Source organism: Barbus barbus, assembly GCF_936440315.1.
Source record: "Barbus barbus genome assembly, chromosome: 12".
Classification (NCBI taxonomy): Eukaryota; Metazoa; Chordata; class Actinopteri; order Cypriniformes; family Cyprinidae; genus Barbus; species Barbus barbus.
In genome coordinates, this window is record NC_136740.1 from 5,303,283 (window position 1) to 5,324,136 (window position 20,854).

General features: G+C 39.0%; 1 pseudogene across 1 annotated transcript in view; it reads left to right on the top strand.

Moving 5' to 3' along the window:
• LOC306878052 (activating signal cointegrator 1 complex subunit 3-like) overlaps positions 1-20,854 on the top strand; it is a 223,968-nt pseudogene that overhangs the window by 81,038 nt on the left and 122,076 nt on the right. The window contains exons 8-9 of the transcript in view: positions 7,971-8,169; positions 8,580-8,720. The product of the transcript in view is annotated as an activating signal cointegrator 1 complex subunit 3-like (transcript). The remainder of the gene's footprint in view (positions 1-7,970; positions 8,170-8,579; positions 8,721-20,854) is intronic.

The window sequence follows — 20,854 nt, forward strand, 5'->3', positions numbered from 1 at the left end:
GCTGTATGCACCATCTGCACATCCTTGTGAAGAATAAAGTGCAATGATAACGTGACTCACAATTAGTGGAATTGCATGTTAACATGTTGCTGTTAGCATGTTACCATGGCCCTGTTTTCACCTTAAGATGTGTTTTCAGTGATACGATCACAAGTGGTCAGCCAAGACAAATACTGTTACCACATCCAGATAATTATATCTTTGAGCTTTCTCAATAATGTTGATTGAACAAACCCATATTTGGCAGATTACAGGTGATTGACAAAGGAAGCGAATGAAAAGAATATAGAAATTGTTTGTAAACACATTATTAATGTTAGAAATGCATTGCTGAAACATGTTACAAAGACTGTGAACTATGGAGTACTTAATTGTGGAGTTAGACCATTAACAGTTTTTCACAATTTTTGTGATCAGGATTTTTTTAGGGCGGAGCTAAATTGGGACTCGATGATGCAATCGAGCCACCGAGCACAGCCCCTCCCCCAACACTATAAGAGGTGTGTTCAACTTGAAGCAGCGCTGCAGACCGACCGGTTTGTGTGATCGACAGAGAGCAGACACACCTGATGCTTTCGAATCGCTCTCGCAGTACTTTGATGTCACACACTGATCGTTCTGCAGCGCTGCTTCAAGTCGAACGCACCTAATAACTAGACCGCATTAGCATAAATGCATAACACCTGGTTGAGATAATTTACAAAACAGCTCGGTCTCCTTATAAGCTGCAGAGGAAGACAGTTGAGAGTGATGGCAGCGTGGTTTCAGCGCCGCCAGTGAACACACCCCCAGTGTTTGAGAGCAGAGAATACTGCTTATTTTTTCAAGATTTTGATACCTTATTTTATATACTTGGTGTTTTTTTTTAGCATTCATATTTGGCTGGGTGGGTAACACATTTTTCTGTGGTGTGACAAACTCAGAACACACATTTAAAATGGACTTTACATGGACTTTAATGTGTTTTGGTACAATACAGTGAAGTTTGAATTGCCTATTTTCGTGTATTTTCTCACAACAGGTACCACATTGATTATATATTAGGCCTGGTTATGCATTTTCAAAATAGACAAGCTCAAAAATAGTAGACCTCGTTTACATCTGTTTTTAGTGCTGTCCACTTGTGACCAGCTTGACGAAATACATCTTAATAACAGGGTTAAGTAGAGCCTTAAGATAACACAATACTCAGCAGAAAAATATGTAGGGCAGGCAAATTTAAATATATTTTAGCGTTGCTTCTCTTCATTAGCATGAAATATGTTTATATGTAGTGTTTAATATATATGTGATGATATACGAGACGATCGCGTCTCTGGACCAGAGCCAAAGTCCGGAGCAGACTGTGCGTGCTGCCGCAGTTCGCATGACACAATGCAAAACCAGACCTCATTTGCCCCAATCGAAAGCAATTTACACTGTCTGATTCGTTCCCTATCGCCTACATTGTGCACTACGTGCCATTCACTGTACAGAAAATACTAACACTGTGAACAAGTGACTGATCTCAGCCACAGCTTCTAGTGTAGGGGCACTTCGGATTCTAGAGAGCATTTGATTGGTCAGAAGATTTGATGAGAAGCTGAAGAAAGAGGTGAAGTCAAAAAATCGTTGATCCGTTTTGGCCGAAGTGATGAACTGCAAGCTTTGAATGCTTATATCTTCTAAATAAATTTGTGTCACTGTTTTGGAGCACACTGCCTTATAGATAATCTTAAGACTAACATATTACTACTATTATTATTATTATTATTATTATTATTATTACTAACATATACTAACACCCAAAAAACTTACATTTTGATTTCACGGGGACTTTAAGGCCTATAAAGCAGGAAAAATAACTCTGTTCAATACTCCTGCGCTCTATGAGCACCGTTTGAGAGAAATTAATTATCTTTACATTTCAATGGCTTCAAATCGCTTTGTTTTAAACTGCAATGGTTAATAAAAGTATGCATACAGCCTTTCAAATTATACTCCATATACTCGTTGTACACGAACGTGGGCGGCCGGTGCACGCGCTCTAGAAAGCTTCAACCATGTTCAGCTTTATTTTTCCCCGTTAAGTCATGACTGATAACAATATTTTATTAACTCTTTTAAACCAAAGCTGATCTGTCTTATACCCTCTTGCTCACAAGCGCTTGTCAATATGAGCGTCTATTGTTGCAGTCTCAGCTATTTTGATGTCCGTCTCTTTAGTTTTGTTTTGCAAAAATACCTTTACCATGAAATAAAACTACTCACATTGTGATATAGCATTTTGATCATATTGCCACCCCTAATTTCACTGAATTTTTTTACAGAGGATTTTGGGATTGTCGTTTCTGTGAAGCAAGTTGATGAATGTTTCGGAATAAAGTTACTGAAAATCGTAATGTCTTAAATTTAGAATAATCTTTAGCATGCAGATTTTTGTGGGTGCAAGTTATAGATGAGGTGGTGAAAGAAAGTCCCCTATTAGAACAAGAATTATTCTAATCCCAAACTCACACTTCCAATGGGGCACAAGTACATAAATCCAGTTGATTTTTTTAGATTGACTTGACAGTCAATAAGAATGTGAATTTTTTTTTTTTCTTACTTGTTGCAACTTGCTGGGGTTTTTCAGTATGATTCATCAGTGCACCATATGGAGAAAAAAAAAAACACTTTTAAGTCTTAGACAGAGTGGAGTAAAGCTAAGATTGTGCTTTCAGGTGCAAATTATTTTAGCCACTTGAAGTTTTGAATGGGAGCCTGGTCTGAGAGTGTTAGATTTACCCCTGAGCCTAAAACTCAACAAGCTGAAATGTGCCGCCAGTGTGGCCATCACTCCACTCACACACTGTGATGAAAAGTCCCGTTTACTGCCGCTATTTCTGCAGCCACTAAAGAGAGATTAAAAACCCTCTTTTGACGTACAGCCGACTGTGAGTTTGGGACTTGTTTTAAAACGTGTCGTACACTGTATGGGTTGGCTGATGGATTACCTCAGGGCTACATTGCCGTACGGAGTGTACAATAGCACGTGGGGGACCACCCTGACCCAAATCACGTTTTCATGTCGTTTGACGAGCATTCATCACAACACTGAGTACACTTCAAAGGAAAATAACCGAATGCTAGACATTTTGCGAGATCATTAAGTAATGACAACTCCATATTTGCTACATGTACGCATCACTTTGAGGTGAATGTTGGGGCACGCATAAATTTGCATTCATTTGCATGTTTAAGGAGTGCGGGGACACTGGCAGTCCTTTACAGACAAAGCTGATAAATCAAAATGAAGGGGGCTCTTAAAACAAGTGCAGCAGTTTGGTTACCTTGGTGATACAACCGTTCAGTCGGATAGGATGAGAGCTCCTAATTATCTATGAATATTTATAAGTTGGTCCTCTGAAGACCCACCCTGGGAATATAATGGGTCACACCGGCTGGGGCTGATGCTGCCATCCTGACAGGAGGTGTAGGAATACAACTTCTCCCCCCATTTTTCGGAGAACACGTGGCACTCAGCAGAAGGTGATGTTATATGATTAAAGCTGATGAAGTTGAACTTCATTTCAAAACCTAGTGAGCTGCCTTGCCTGTCTACTGCCTACTTAGGCAGCTACCTATTAAGGCAGAAACTGAAATGCTACCTTGCAATTGGTGCATTCTTCATAGGAGGCAACTCAGTTACAGTATTTTTCTCTCTGAGTCAAGTCAAGTCAATATTATTTGCATAGCGCTTTTAACAATGAAAATTGTGTCAAAGCAGCTTTACATTGGCTTGATATAAAGCTGAGTGGCTTTATATCATCTTTACAGTTTTTAGACGTGGAAATAGTTTGTCGAAATAGTGTCATTCTCCTCTGGCCAGACAAAATCAGCAGTTTAAATCTAGGCTAAAGCAGAATCAGATTGTGCAAAGGACTCATTGTGGTTGCTGTGGTCTTGTCCCGATGGCCGTCTTGGAGACAGGGTCTTCACTGGGGATCAGTCTCTGGGGCTCATCTAGGTGTCCTGTCTGTAGAGGTCATCTCTAGGTGCTGATCCACCATCTGATCTGGATACAGTCTAGATTTGGGTGGCAACGGTGACCTCGGAATAAGAAAGAAACTGACTAATATTAGCATAGATGCCATTCTTCTAACGATGTAACAAGTACATCAGGTACATCAGTGTTCCCGGTTCCGTTTGACCTAATTAATGCACCCTAAACATTCCTTTAACGGATTTGAATTATAGAAATGTGATAGTGTATTATGTGTAAACCAGGTTAAAGAGATGGGTCTTTAATCTAGATTTAAACTGACAGAGTGTTCTCTGAGCTGTCTGCAATGCATTCAGGGATTGTTGTTTCTGTGAAACACGTATATAATGCTTCTCTAGTGTTTGGCCACACAAAGGTATTTTAGAAGGACTAGAATTTGGATCATTCCTATCATGCTTTAAAGTGCTGTCCATGTTGGAATCTAGGTTTAAAAAAATCTGCAGAAAATTTTAAATAATTTAAATTTAGAACAGTCTTCATTCCCTTATTTATGGGTACAAGAGTATATTTTTAGTCAATTCAAAGTCTTGATTGTTGTACTCTCCTGAAAATAATTATCCCAAATGGCGTAGTTAAAAATGTGAAACTTGGTCCACCTCGGCTTACATCACCTAGGCTTTGCAGTACGGTGGCCGAGAAGTGCAAAACAAATCACGATTCTGAAAACAAAATAACAATTTACAAACGCAAATGCACATCTAAAAAATTAAATAAAAATTCAGAAAACACAACAACAATTCAGAAAACATTATAACAAGTAAGAAAACACAATGACAAATCGGACAAACCGGAAGAGGTAGGTATAGTTTGAAACAGCGCCATTGGTTTGGGAATAGATTACTCATCGCTGACTGGACGAGACACCTGTCAATCAAGGTGTACAGGAAGAACCAGAAGAAGAACAGTAGAGTCAACTGAAGCATCGGCTCCAGTGGTGCAGATGGTAGATCACGAGTCATTGTGTTTTTTGATGCTATCGACCAGGGTTCGATCCCGCCTTTTGCCAAACTTTTTTTTTTCTCCCTTTTCAAATCTCGTATCGCATCGGAAAGGCATTTATTTCCAATCAAAATTAAGTTGAAAATAATGTATCGGGTAGGTGTAGGGAGGGCTTTATTGTACCAAGAAGGTGGCATCAATTTGAATTAAAAATATAATTTACACTCAATACGTTATTATTGCATACTGTTTTTTTTACTACAATACCGAGGTGCAGATAATTGCCACTATTTGCAACAAGTAGTATAAATAGCACAAAATCCTGCTATTTTCACTTAGTGTAAATACGTTAGCTGCTATCGCTATTTGACAGAACTATGTCAAATTTACCGTCACTCCCATAGACACTGTATTAGAAACACCCTCGCATTAGCGTTAACAAGTTTTTTTTTGTATTCTGATTCAAAGGTAATAGAGTACAGTGTTGTAAATGTACATGCATGTATATTTTTAGGCAGCAGCTATTTACACAGTTAAATAGCCTCTATCGCTGTTTACACAAAGTGCAAAATAGCAATAGATGCTATTTACACTAAGTGCAAATACCTATTTACACTATGTTAAAATACCAGGATTTTGTGCTATTTATACTACTTGTTGCAAATAGTGGCAATTATCTGCACCTCAGTATTGTTGTAAAAAAAAACAGTATGCAATAATAACGTACTGAGTGTAAATTATAATTTTACTTCAAATTATTAAAAGGATGCCACCTTCTTGGTACAATAAAGCCCTCCCAACTCCTACCCTAACCCGACCCGATACTTTATTTTCAACTTTTGGATTATTTCCTTAATTTTGATTGAAAATAAAGGCCTTTCCGATGTGATACAAGATTTGAAAAGGGAGAAAAAAAAAAGTTTGGCAAAAGGCGGGATCGAACCCGGGTCGATAGCATCAAAAAACACAAAGACACGCAATCTATCATCTGCACCACTGGAGCTGATGCTTCAATTGACTCTGCTGTTCTTCTTCTTGTTCTCCCTGTACACCTTGATTGACAGATGTCTCGTCCAGTCACCGATGAGTAATCTATTCCCAAACCAATGGCGCTGTCTCAAACTATACCTACCTCTTCCGGTTTGTCTGATTTGTCGTTGTGTTTTCTGACTTGTTGTTTTGTTTTCGGATTTGTCGTTGTGTTTTCTTAATTGTTATAATGTTTTCAGAATTGTTGTTGTGTTTTCTGACTTGTTGTTTTGTTTTCGGATTTGTCGTGTTTTCTTAATTGTTATAATGTTTTCAGAATTGTTGTTGTGTTTTCTGAATTGTTATTTTGTTTTTTAGATTAGCGTTTACGTTTGTAATTTGTTATTTTGTTTTCAGAATCGTGATTTGTTTTGCACTTCTCGACCACCGTATTGTAGGCTATTGGTTAACCAATTACAAATAGATATTTAAAGACTGTTTTTGGCTGCTGCATGTAAAGCTGTCTTCGGTAGCCAAAATTTTGCGTTAAAGGGATATTTCACTCAAAAATTTAAATATTCATCATTTACTCACCCTCATGTTTTTCCAAACCATACTCTATGGAAGTTGGTGGCTACTAGCCACTGTTATTATAGTTATTCATCTAAAATATTATAATTACAATGTCTAATACAAAGTATCAATAGATAAAAAAATAAAATAAAAAAAAACTGTTACAATTTGAATGGATCAATACGTTCCTGAATGTAAACTTTCTGACCAGTCCAATTAAAAAAAATGGGTGCAGCTGATGTTTCAGGTTGGAAATATGGAACGGCTACTTTTCATTTCACACAGTTAGTTGTCGATGGATAAAATACATTTTATTCCTACATTTTCTGTTTTACCTGCAAAAATAAAATACTTTGCAAATGCTGTGCTGCATGACACATGCATACAAGTCCACAAGACAAACTCCTCACTGCTGTAATGAAGATCACAGCTGCAGAACTTTCCACGGCTCTTCTGCCCATCTATCAGAAGATCCTTATACAGTCACATCTTTACTGCTGTGCTTCGAAGCGTATTTCAGCTATTAATAATCCCTTCCGTTTGGCTTTTCAGTCTTGACTTTAAATCAGATCAGAGCCCTATAATAACTCTCTCAGCCTAATTGTTTTTCTTTTAATTTAAAGTGTGCCAGAGCAGAACGGTAAAAGAAGAGACCGATAGCATTGTTAATGAATCCTGATCTCCTGATCCAAGACACCGACACAGGAATGAGGGATGCAGAAACTGGAGACGGCAGACGGAAAGAGAAATAATTAGAACAGTTCTAGATTTGTTATACTCAATGTGCTTTGATTAGATTTTTGTACTTTCCTGGCCCCTTTTTGATATAATAAATGTGTAACTCCCCGCTCTAATGATGGCGGTAGTGAAAATAACCATACTCAGCAGTAGCGCTAAAGTACTCATCAGAACTCTGTCGAGATGAATGGCTGTCACCCCCAATGTGATGTCACTGTAGAGCTGGCCAGAGTGGGCGGATTGATTGACAGCTCTTGACACCGCTCAGAGTTTCCCCCTCCATAGTCCTGGTGGCCTTTTGCAAGGTTTTAATGTTTGAGCTCTCCAAGCCCCCCATACACGCTCAGCCATTAATAAAGGTATTGAAGTCCCAACAGTCTCTCATGGAGATGCACTTGATCTGACAGCATCAGTAAAGTATCTTTTCAGCCAACACTACTTTTGCTCAGTATCCTTTGACTCTGTCTTACAATGATTGATTAGTTTAGATAAAGTCACGGATGATTGTCTTGTGGGAGACCGGAGTCTCTCATTAGCTGCGCATTAAAGCAGCTTCATTAAGTTTTGGCTCCTGCTGCCCTGTCACTTTGACCATATGTGTCTCCATCACACATGTAGCCACACCACATCTGCCATCTTGCGTTGAGCAGGTTCACAAAATATTGAGATCTCAAGTCCAAAATCTTGTTATCAGTGGACCATTGAAACATTCCTTGTGTGTTTGCAGATTGGCCAGTTGGTGTTCAAGGGCATGAAGAAATTGAACAGAATTCTATAGTGTTTGAGACGGCTTACAATACCAATGAAAACCTGCTCATCTGTGCCCCACCGGTGCCGGCAAAACCAACATCGCCATGCTCACCATCGTACACGAGATCCGCCAACACCTGCAGCCTGGGGGAGTCATCCGCAAGGATCAGTTTAAGGTAAACAGACAGTCGCAGAGACAATATTGTTGAGTGAGCTGTTGGCTTTCTGGCAGCCAATAACTCATTTCCGCACCAGTCCTTATGCCTCAGGTACAACACGACCTGATTGGATGCGTTTGTTTAATTTATGTCAAGCAAGGATAGACTTGAGCATTAAATATGTGTCAAGAAGTTTTACCATAGTTTGGAGATGCATTGTCTCATGAAGCGCGTTTTCACACGTGCACATGCCAGCTTCAATGATGATAGACAGTCTTCATACATCACCATTAAACTCTTACTTTAAGCAGCCAGCTTCATATTTCTTTCTAAATTGTTATTTGTACTGGTTGCCAGGGAACAAATGGTACTGTGGTGTTTTCTCATTTATCATGAGCATGTCCTGTCTCTCTTTCCTGCCTCTATAGATTGTATACGTGGCTCCGATGAAGGCCCTGGCTGCTGAGATGACTAATTACTTCAGTAAGCGATTGGAGCCTCTGGGCATCGCTGTCAAGGAGCTGACGGGAGACCTGCAGCTGACCAAAGGATAAATCCTCCGCACTCAGGTAACAAATAGTAATGGATGCACCTTTGGCTATAATAATATTGGACATTTGCTGGTGGCAGCTAAACTTTGTTCACCTCGCTGGACTTGGAATTGGCTAATCCCAACTTTAAGTCATCAGCATCTTCATCTGTTGTCTGACGCTTGGGAGGTGGTACGTTGAAATCCTCCAAGGGCTGATCCTTGACAGACACAATCGTGTTCATGATCAAGATGCTTAACCTTGGGTTATTCAAGAGGACTGTGCCTGTAAAATGCCTATAATGGTAATTTAACCAAATTGTTTAGACGTCAGCTGTGTGTTAAATAAAGACTGGAACACAGTTGCAAGCCCCTCTCATTTAATGATGACTATATTTCACATAGACTTCCCTCACCCTTCATCCAGAGTGCTTGTCCACAATACTGTTCTAAAACAAATTACAGATTGTTCTGAATGTAGGTGTATAGCCAAATCCTGCTTGATAGAGTCCATGAGGCCATGCTCTTATAAAGCACTTGTCTTGTCTCACCGATCAATATCATTATACAACTGAGACACATCCATTTGCGATGCTGCGGTGCGCGCAGTTCCGGGCCAACAGTTTCAGGACAGAAGTGTGTACACGTGACAGGCAGTGAAGAACACAGAATGTAAGCAGTAATTCCCTGCCCTTGCCGTTATACCAGCTCCTAAGGACTGCAAAATGATGATCCGGTCTTATTGAAGTCTATTGAAGATTGATGCTTTGCTTTGAAACAATGGTTGCACATCGTTTTACAGTGAGTGCACTTACAGTGCAGTTACCAAGGATAAGTAATATAAGTAATAAAAGGTCACTACTGTACATGGGTTAATTTAGGTTTAGGGGTGGTTATAGGGTTAGTAGTCTCAGCCTTAGACATCATGCCCAAGGACCGTTGGCTGAAAGTCTGATGCATATGGCACACAAAATTGGAAACACTTCAGGAGTTTCGACGCAATCATGGGATTGGTTGAATTATACATGATTTCTGGGAGATGTGTGGGTCACGTTCTTTAACGTTCCATCTGGAAACAAAGATGCTGTGATGCCAAACCCCAAACTCCCATTGGTTTTTGAATTATTGCAGGAAATAAACTCTGTGACCAACAAGTATATGGTTACTAACACATTTTTAAAGGGGTCATATGATATTGCAAAAAAGAACATTATTTTGTTTATTTGGTGTAATGGAATGTTTACGCAGTTCGAGGTTCAAAAAACAAACAATTTTCCACATACTGTACATTGTTGTTGCTCCTCTAAGCGCCGCCTTTCTTAAAACACGTCGATTTTTACAAAGCTCATCGTTCTGAGAAGCGAGGTGTGCTCTGATTGGCCAGCTATCCAGTGCATTGCGATTGGCCGAATACCTCAAGCATGTGACGGAAATGTTATGCCCCTTACTGTATTGTGATGCCGTGTCCCGGAGCGTCGAGACTAAAACAATAAAACCCATTATAAACGAGGCATTTGTTGCAATCAGTGAGGACGTAACTAATTATAATGACTCATACGGTCATTTTACGCGTTGCGCCACGCCGCGTAAACATTACCATGTCTGCATTTGTGATCGGAGAAATGACAAACAAGCGCTACTCTACACTGCTCAAAACTCGCGTTTGAATAGTCAGTAGCAAATTCTTTAAATAGTGAAGCGTACTTACAGGCTGTGAGTCAGAAGCAGAAGACTGTCCTTGCGACGTTGGAATTGCCCCACTTTATAGTGTTCACAGCCATTCATAGTGTTCACATTGTAGCTACTCTCTTCCAGGATCAGGAAACTGTCCTCCGTAAAATGCGCTGCACACACTCAATTATTTGCATTGTACTGTTCTGGAACAGTGTTGTAAATAAAACTCAACCACTGATTTTTAGTTGTGTACTCATTTGGAAGGCCGAACAAAGTACTTTTGCTTTCACAATGAAACACACAGTCTCCACGTCATGGCGATGGCAACAACAATACTACATCGAGAAAGAAAGTTAAGCCTTCTTTTATTGCATATACATTTGGGTGGTGTTATGCAAATCTTCCCACACCATGACGTAGACGTGGGGGCGTGTTTGAATGAGCTGTTTTAGGTGTGTGAGGCAGAGACGTTGGCTTTCAGTTCAGTTTGGTGATGTTTTGCGCCATCATCACTTTTTTCTTTCGGCCCAAATTCACACTTCCAGGAAGGAAATATTCAGGATGATTTTAAGGGTGTGAATAGTTTAAATAGAGCATGTACCTCATATCAAACAAGCCAGTGTGAGCTGTGAAAATTAAGTCCTCTTGACTTGTACTGGCTGAATAAAATCCTTCACGGACATATTGAGAGTTTCTAGATATAGCTTCAAATTAGCTACCGCTTCCTTCCACAACCATGTTTTTTCTCCATGCAGTTGTTCTTTTTTTCTCTTTCACATTCCCTTCCCTGTAGATTAATGAATTAATGGAAAGACGGAGACTTCTAAGAGCACTTAATTGTTAAAACAAGAGTGAGGAGATGATGAATAGATTTAGAGGATTGTAGAGAACAGGATGGAGTCATGGGGTCAAGTGGTGTGAGGAGAGTAATATCAATGCCTGTATAAAGGGAAATGATCCTCGTGTTTTCCCACAGGAAGCTTGCCTTCCACGGAGCGTATCAATCGAGTGCCTTCGCTGTACTTCCCAAGCAGCAGAGCAAACAAAGCAAAAATGGAGAGATATGAAGCGAGGAGACGTGTTGTAGAATAATAAGGCATCATCACCCCTTCTCTCAGGCTGAAAGCAGTGCTTGACTGCCCCCTCAGCCCTGTGTCTTTTAGACAGTGGCAGGCTTGCACAACAGTTCTTTAAAAAAATGACCATCTCTGCAGTGGTTAGCTGGGAGAATATCAAGTATCTTGCCTATTTTTGCAGCATCCGAGATGTCTCTGAGGTGTCTGGTAGACGCTGAGACCGGAAAAACAAGTGGTCATTACCAGCAGACGTCACAGTTTAGCTCGTTGTGCTCAGAGACACAATGTCATTGAACGTGCCTACTTTTTGGCATTGCACACAGCATGTTTTAACCGTTAATTTAGTAAATTGCACAAAATGGCATGGAAAACCTAAGGTGGTCATTGATTGGTAGTTAGCATCAGAGCAGTATCAGCCCAAAGTTAACAGCAGGTTACAACCTAACCATTCTATTTGTTGTGCTTTTCCTTTAAGTGAGTGAGTGAAGTGAAGTGACATACTGCCAAGTATGGTGACCCATACTCGGAACTCGTGCTCTGCATTTAACCCATCCAACGTGCACACACACAGCAGTGAACACACACACACCGTGAACACACACCCAGAGCAGTGGGCATTAATCATGGTGCATTCTTTCTTTTTCTTTTTCTCCTCATTTATTTCACATCCTCTATCATATTCCATATTCTTGCCTGTTCAGAGACCCTAACACAATCGACCCCCAAAGTTTATATATGAATCCTAACATCACCCTACATATTCATACCTAGCTATACATCTAATACTACCCTATCATCCTCCAGTACACACATGCATACAATGAGATCTCTCCACCACACACATACCCCAACATCACCCCCTCCTAGTGCTGCTTTTACAGAGCTCGTCATTTTCTGCTGCTTGGATCATAGCACTTTGTCTGTCGTCTTATTTTCTTGTTGCTATAGTAACCACTGTACAGTAAAATGCCTAATACATAGAACACACAGCTGTTCAAATAACCTTATTGAAGACTAAATTTGTGCTGTCAGAGGCGGTGCTGACATTTAAATAAGAGGGCATAGGTTATAAGATGGAAAAGACAGAGATGCCGGCCCTTATAATTAGATTATATAGCAATCAAAGTGGCATGAGCATGGCTAATATTAGACAAAGTAATAACTTTGATCATAAGTATAATGAATTTTTCGAAAGTAAAAAGAATGTTGTAATGGTAACCAAAGTGATAGATTTTTCTCCTGATTCTTTACAAATGAATTGCCCAAAGTACTTGCATATCAGAGGATTCAAGTATTGGCCCTCCCAGACTGTTGTGGGAGTAATGTAATATGCAAATTAAAGCTAATCAGGGAGGTGAAGGATCTTTATTCTACAAGCCTGGAGATGTGAATAGATCCTCAGCAGAAATGAGAATGTCACAGAGGGAATTACCTGTTGATGTCTCAAAACAACAAATGTCGGTTCTATATTGTTGATTAACATAGAGTTATTCAGTTTGTCCCAGAGGAGAGCAGGGTTAAGATTTGTTGAGAGGATCCAGTAGTATTTTTAATGAGATATTGTTTAAATCAGGTGACAAGATCACAAGAGAGCAGTGTGTGTTCTTTTTTTTTTTACAATGCAATAAAAGAAAAAAAACAAGAAGTCACATCACAGCACAGGGTAAGGCTGAAAAAACGGTCCTGCCACAGCAGTTCTTGTCATATGAAGGAGTATATACGCTGAGCATTAATGACTGAATATTTTGCTGATAGAGAAAAATAGAGCACATCAGATAATTTACAGTCCAGCCTGTCAATGTGACGCGTAATTAGTATTTGTAGTGCAACCTCTTGTTGAGATGCTTATATTGTATAAACAGAGTATTGTTTTGATAGCACCACAGTGTTTACACTTTTCAGGAAAATCAAACCACAAATGGTATGGTTTTAATTGTTTTTGCATATTAAAGTGGGGCTGAAAAAAACAAAAAAAGTATAAGCAGTGCCAGAAATTAACAGGGGTTTGTGGCAAAAATGCCACCAAGATGAACAAAAATACCCCAAAAATTCAAGGTAAAGGGTTAAAAAAGTATCAGATTGTTTTTAACACATTGTTTTTGGGCTTTATAACCAAACTGGAGAGCGTATGAATGCAATAGCCAGTCAGACGCATTTGGGGGCAGTCGTAGCCTAATTGTTAGAGATTCAGACTTGTAAACCGTAGGCTGCGGGTTCGAGCCTCAGGTCTGGCAGGTGGGTGGAGTGACTAACCAGCGTTCTCTTCCACCTTCAATACCACATCTGAGGTGAGACCCTTGAGCAAGGCACCGAATCCCCAACTGCTCCCCGGGCACCGCAGCATTGGCTGCCCACTGCTCCAGGTGTGTGTTCACGGAGTGGGATGGGTTAAATGCAGAGCATAAATTTCAAGTATGGGTCACCATACTTGGCCAAATCTCACTTCAATTTTCACTTTAATTCTCTGTGCTGAGTTTTGTTGAGTGTGTGCAATTCTTTATTCTCTCAACATAAACAACGAAGTGCAGATATGATGTAAATGTACTCTTTTTTTACATCGTATCTGCACTTTGTTGTTCATTTCATGGCTTCAGTGATTATGACAGGAGTTTTTGCAGAACATGCGCTAGATTAGACTAGAGTTATAGATCAACACGTTTGTCTGTGTAACCAGAATATGATGTGATGTTTCCCCAAAGACAAAAACATTTTTACATGTGTATTCTATTAATAAACATTAATAATCTTTATAACAATATCAAAAGCAATAATTGATAATAAATGGAACTGAACTGAAATATATATTTTAAGCAATTTTTGTTTTTAAAATGGTAAAGTATTCTGACTGATTTAAATAATTAGTTAAATTTAAGTATTAGATATAATTAATAAGTTAATTATAAAAATTGCTCTAACAAATATGAAAAAAAAGCCAGCAAATATTGCCTCTTAATTGAAAAGTTAATTTCAGGTAGTGTATTTAGGCACAAAATCTGTTTTTAGGAATTACTTGGTTTAGGGAAAAAAAAACAGCGATAAAGGTTATGGGAAGTAGAGAGAAAAGGGGCAATGGATACCAGGACCAAATAACCCGTTAGATGACTAATATCTTGGGGATTACCGATTTAGTTTAACAAGCAGTGCCTTGTGTGAGATGCTGTATTGGCACCCTGAACAACGAAGTGCAGATACAATGTAAAAACATTAATACACTTGACCTGCATTTAAAACAGCAAAATTGTATCTGTTTGTGTTTTTGCAAAATGCACACACACCCCAGTTGTAGCCACAGAGCGACTCTGCAGGTTGATATATCTCTGGTGAGCTTGCGGTGTAAACCACTCTGTTGATAATAATGGGAGCACTGTTTCTTGTTCTGTGAATTGGAGAGATGTTTTTGTCATGGCATGCCGCTCATTTGTAGTGTAGCTGTGGTATAAACTGTTTACTATAGCGCTAAAAAACTTCCTGTTGAAAGCTTGATGAGTACTTTATCCAGACATGAGGAGATGTGCATTTGGAGTTATTCATATAGGAATAACTTTGTCAAAATTAAATGCATGCATACATACAATTAGGGCTGGGTAAAAAATATCGATTCTCCGATTTTAATCGATCTTCAGTTTAACGCAACGATATCGATTCGGGAAATCCCCGAATCGATTCTTAATGCGCGTGCTTCACGTAAGAGGATATGAATATTCACCTCTCGTCCTGAAGGTGTCACCATCTTTCGAATTTCTCCACTAAAAAAAAAACAACTGTGTGCACCCTATTATTAATGTAGATGTGTATTTCAGTAATAAACTTAAGTAGGAGAGTTTCAGTTACCAGCATTTATATCAAAATATGGATCCCATGTCTGCAAAACTAACATTTTAAATGAAATATTGATAGCTAATCGATATCGAATCAAAATCGAATCGAAACCATAAAAATAAGAATTGGTCACAATACCCAGCCCTACATACAATTCCCACACAATCACTAGCTGCATATACTTGGACCCTAATAATCCATTTGTAATTGGACCATTAGCCCAGTCCGAATAAAAGTCATATGCATCAGTTGGAAAGAATTGGACAAATCCAATTGAAATGTCATTCAGATTGTGAGGGGTGATTTAAACATTTTCTAATCTGTTGAATAGGACATGTAAACATTGGATTGCATTGAAAACCGAAACTGGGGAGTTACGTGCATGTCCAGTGATGTAGAAGTGGTGCAGTGACGTATGACGCATGGAACAATCTGTTGTTGTTGAGTCGTAAGTGTCATAAATCAATGTCGTCGGTGAAATGATGCAGGGCAAATGCTGTTCTTGCTTCGGACCTTCACACCAGATGCCTTGTTTTGGGCATGGGGAACAGCATTTTTACTGCTACATAAAAGCTTGTTTGGACCTGAAATCACTGAACATGGGCCGAGACACATTTTAGTTGCATTTCGAGTATAATTTTTCTTTAGTCAAGTTCCTTACTTTTTTTGTTATTGTTGTATTTATGTATTACTGGGTGTCACATTTCTATGAGAGAGTGGCTTGTTTGTAAGGGGGTAGGACAGAAACTGACTGATACATTTTTATTGTCAACACTTATTCAGTACATGATCAATAAAGTTCTTTCTCTGCCTGGGAAAAGGATGTTTGAATGTATATTTTGTGTGTGAACATTGTTTACATGTGTTCAGTTTTGATGTCTTTTCTTTCATGACAGACACTTTTGAGTAGCTGATGTTGCAGAAACACTGCCCAGGTGTGACTATTACCTGAAGACTACACAGAATGATGACATTCATTGTTCATGCTTTGAGTGCCTACTGAACTTTGGATGCACATTTTTTTTTTTCTCCTTTTCTATCCTTAGAATTCTATCCTCCTGTGATCGACGTCACTGTATATTCTTTAAGCTATTGTGTTTGTGCTTATACTTCTCTATTACAGAGTGATTTCTAGCACAAGTCTCTGAGCAGTGTCCATCATAGCTTTGATCTTTAAAAAGTATTTTCCACCTTGTCCTCCTTTCTTCTCCCACTCGGATGGACAGTCACTGCATCGAACGCTAGGACAAGGACCACACTGAGGCAGTCTGACAACGTTTTGTGTTCTTGGCTCACTTTTTTCATAAGACAGGCATGGCATGGGTATCCCTCACTCCTTCTGAAATCTGAGTTCTGCAGTTCACAGGGGACACATGAGCAAGGAAAGTGAGAATGAGTGGTTACACTAGAGCAGTCAGAGGATGAAATAACACCAGCCTGATCTTGTGTTGTCATCTCAAACCGGAATCCTTTGGTTCTGTGATGTCCAGTCTTGGTGGCAGTGTAATGGACACTCTGTCAGTCCATGTTGGATCTTCGATTTTACCTGATATTTCCCATGTCCCATTACACAGATGTCACCCTGCCCAAGCTATATATTTGGAAATTACCCACAGTTGAAGAGATGGTGGCTGCACAATTGCATCTCATATAATGGAAGTATAGTCCTAATTTTGAATCCTTATCAAACAAACTTTAACCTTTGTGGGTGAGGCTTATACCTTATAAAGTTAGGTGAGTACCATGCTGCCCACAAAGTAGATCTTCTGGAAGACCAGGAATCATTTAGGCTCATGTGGTCATGTGAGTATTACTGATGTCCTAAGAAATTCATTCCCTACTGATGAAAAGAGTGATCAAAAAGGTCTCTTCAGAGCTGTGGACAAAAAGGTTTTATGTCAATTATTTCCTTTTCAAGAAAAAAAGATTGTGTCAGATCTTGACCTTGGGGTCTTGAACAAGGTGTTGAAACATTCTTTATTCCAAATGATCAAGCAGAAGCAGATCTTGTCTCAAGTCCACCCAGGAGACTGTTTTTTTTAACAAGATCATTCCTGGTCACAGGCATTTTATTTTTAGATTCACCTTTTGGGGGCAAAACCAATTTCATGTTTTTTTTCTTAATGGAGTTTCTCTGGCACAGAGTGCATGGATTTGTGGCTTTTATGGCTTCTTAAATCTGAGAGTGAACAGGTAAAAAGCTCACTCACCCCTTATCAGTGCACTTCTTTTCTCAGCTGGATTTGCATTTGATGGAGATGAAAGCATGTCTGTCGACAGTCCATGCCAGCTCCATTCAGAATTATATATGTGAGTTCATACAGGCTTTCCATAGGCTTTTAAGCTTGAGGTCAGCAGCGACTGGGGTCATCTCTCTGGGTATGTTTATTGATTGTCTAACTCCCACAATCTACTGTCATTCTGCAATGATATGCTGGACATTAGTTTTATGTTAGCATAACTCACTTGTGTCTGCACTCGCAAAGTGGTAATGACAGATTCTTGGTCTTGCAGCTGGAGCAATGTTTAGAAGTCAACCATCTGATGCTGATGGATCACAGTCTTGCATTCCCTCTCATTGACTTGCTACACCAAGTTCTGTGCAAGGTTTGGAATAAACTCTTGGTTCTGTTGTGTTGGCCAAACAGGACAGGGTTTATCATTGACCGATAAACTGTGGGAAATACTGATCAGGAAATCTGCTATCCCAAAGCAGAGGGATGTTGTGCATCCTCACCTTGAAATGTTGAAACTGTAGTTGGGGCACATTGTTGAAAGAAGAATTGCCCTCTTCAGTAATGGAGACAAGCTTGCATACTCATGCATTCTCCACTAGGAAGCTTTATACCTTCAAATAGTGCATGTTTGCAGACAGTGTTGTGCAAGTTGCTTCCAAACTGTAATACATTACAGATTACTTGTTACTGTTATATAAAAGTGATTCCTTACCTTACAATATTACTGTCTCAGAATTGTAATGCGTTACATGACTCCTGTATTACTTTTGAGTTACTTTCACCAAAATATCTACAGAAGTAGAACTTAACATTCTAAAATGACTAAATGTACTAGAGCCCTGCCCTAATGGCAAAGTGTTTATATTTCGTTCCGGCTTTTTATTAAGTTCATTTAGAAAAAAACGTTTGGAGCATTTTTTGCTCATTAAATAAGTTTTTTCTTTCTTAAAGTAAAGACCAAGCGGCAGACCGGCAGGCTGATCATAGCCATGTTTGATCAATTTAGCCTTCTCAAATCATCACGACTTCCCTAAAATAAAATCTATAGATATACTAAAACAGTTCAAGCATATAAAAATGTTTAAACGTTAAACCTAGATTAATGCGCGCTGCATCCAGTGGTTTGTGCGGAGAGTGGAAGCTAAAGCGCAGGACATGGAGGCACCAGCGCAATCAATTACATTTTTTTTTCAATGGAAACAACTTATGCCATAATTTTTGCTCATAAAAGTAAGAGTAATACATCATTCGTAACTGTAAAGGGTCTACTTTTATTTGTGTGCTCTCACAATATCAACAAAACGTCGTGCTTTTATCTTGAACAGGAGCACTTCACAAAAATGAACCGAAAGTCAGTGAATACATGCCTCACAGACATGATAAATATATCTATAGAAAGCTTTAAATTACTACTTAACGAAATAAATAAAAACGATTTAATGCAATCGTTATCCGTGAAGATGCACTTCTCTTTAAAGGCGCGCCTAACGAGGAGATGGTGAATCCTTACTATTTCCTCCGGACACATTCATGGTAATTACTTTTGCTGGGGCGTTTGCTGTATTGTGTGTATTTGAACACAGAACTCTTCAGCGGGGCTAACGGCTCGCTGCTGCTGCGGGACACTAAACACCGTCGAGCCGCTCTTGACAGTCGCGGCAGCACGGACTCATGTTGTTTCCACCAACACGGCAATTTTTTTTCACCAATAATTGATGGAAGTCTAAAATATAAAGATAAGGAAAAGCCTAAAACAGGCCCGAGGACCGGCCCGCGTCTGAACTATGACGTGAATATTGGCCCAAAGCCCGGCCCTAGGGACATAAAAAAGTTAGAGCCCGACTTTAAATTAAATTTAAAAAATTAATAAAATTGGGGGCTAAAAGTGTGTTGTAACGCAAGCGTTACTGAACATGTACCGAGTAAAATATTACTGTAAATTGATTAGTAATGCCTTACACTACTGCGTTACAGCAAAAAGTAATACGTTACTGTAATGCATTACTTTTGTAGCACGTTACTCCCAACACTGTTTGCAGACTCGTGCACTCTGGGCCGGTTTAGTGCAGTATGCTTTAAGGATAAATATGGTACAAATATGGTGTACCTTTTGAAAGGGTACCACCCTAGTGACAGCTTGTCTACCCTTTCTTGAGAGCATGCAGTAAAAAGTAACCACAGTCTTGACATTTACAATGCTGCTTGCATTTGTTCTAAATAACAAAGGCTAATATGTAAGTACGTAAGTAAATTTGCTAAAAGTACATTTTAATTGCGGTGTTTTTCTTGCATTCTTCACCAACAATTGCCAGGTCCATTGGCAAGATCAGGTTGTGCTACTAGCAAAAATGGGCTTTCGTACGTTCATCTCCTAACTGGTAAAAAAAAATGGTTACAGTTGTGGAATAAAAATGAATGGGGTTCATTATCCAGAAAGGAAAAGAAAAAAAGAAATGCTGTAGTAATATGAATACTTTAAAAGAACAGTTCACCTAAATAAAAGAAAAAAGATTGAACATTTTCTTACCGTTAGGTCACCCAAGATATAGATGAGTTTATTTCTTCATCAAAACAGCTTTGGAGAAGAAATAAGCATTACATTTCTAGCTCACCAATGGATCCTCTGCTGTGAATTCCGTTGATATTCCTCAAGAAATTATACAAACATAAATTCAAATTCAGTTGCACTGTAAATATGTGTGGCTTAGTTTAAAATGTACACGCATGGCAAAAGTGTTTAACAATCCAGTGTGAAACATGTAAAATAATGAGGTGTAGAACTACAGAATACAGACAATTCTCAGATATGTATGTTTTTTGTTTGCGATTTGAACCTTCACATTATGAACTCCACTGGTCTCGTCTGTGAAGTCATTTGTTTTGAAATTGAAAAAAAGTGCTTCAAGCAACTACGAATCGCAATACAAATGTCTTGATTCAATACATTGTGATGCACCACTGTATCTTAATTTAATCATGATTTAAACTGCATATGAGAGAGTAGGAAAGAGACCCTGTGTCCGAGCATCAGAGAGAGGCTGAATGTCTCTTAAGTAGAGTAGAAGAGAATACCAGCAGTTTATGAGAGCTACTGGTATGTGATAATCATTCCGGTACTGTGAACAGCCTTATGCAGAATTGCATACCAGCTCACTTCAAACCTGCTGTCACTGTAATATTTCACAGGAACAGTTCTCAATTAATGAAGCTGGAATCGTGCACATTTTTACAAATAATTAGTAAAGTTTAAATGTCTTATAATGCTATATTTTTTAAATGACCAGCAATTTATTTCATTATTTGATCTCCGTTATACAAAAGGCTTTTTTTTTTATAAATGTACTATATATATTTCTAGAGCCTAAGTA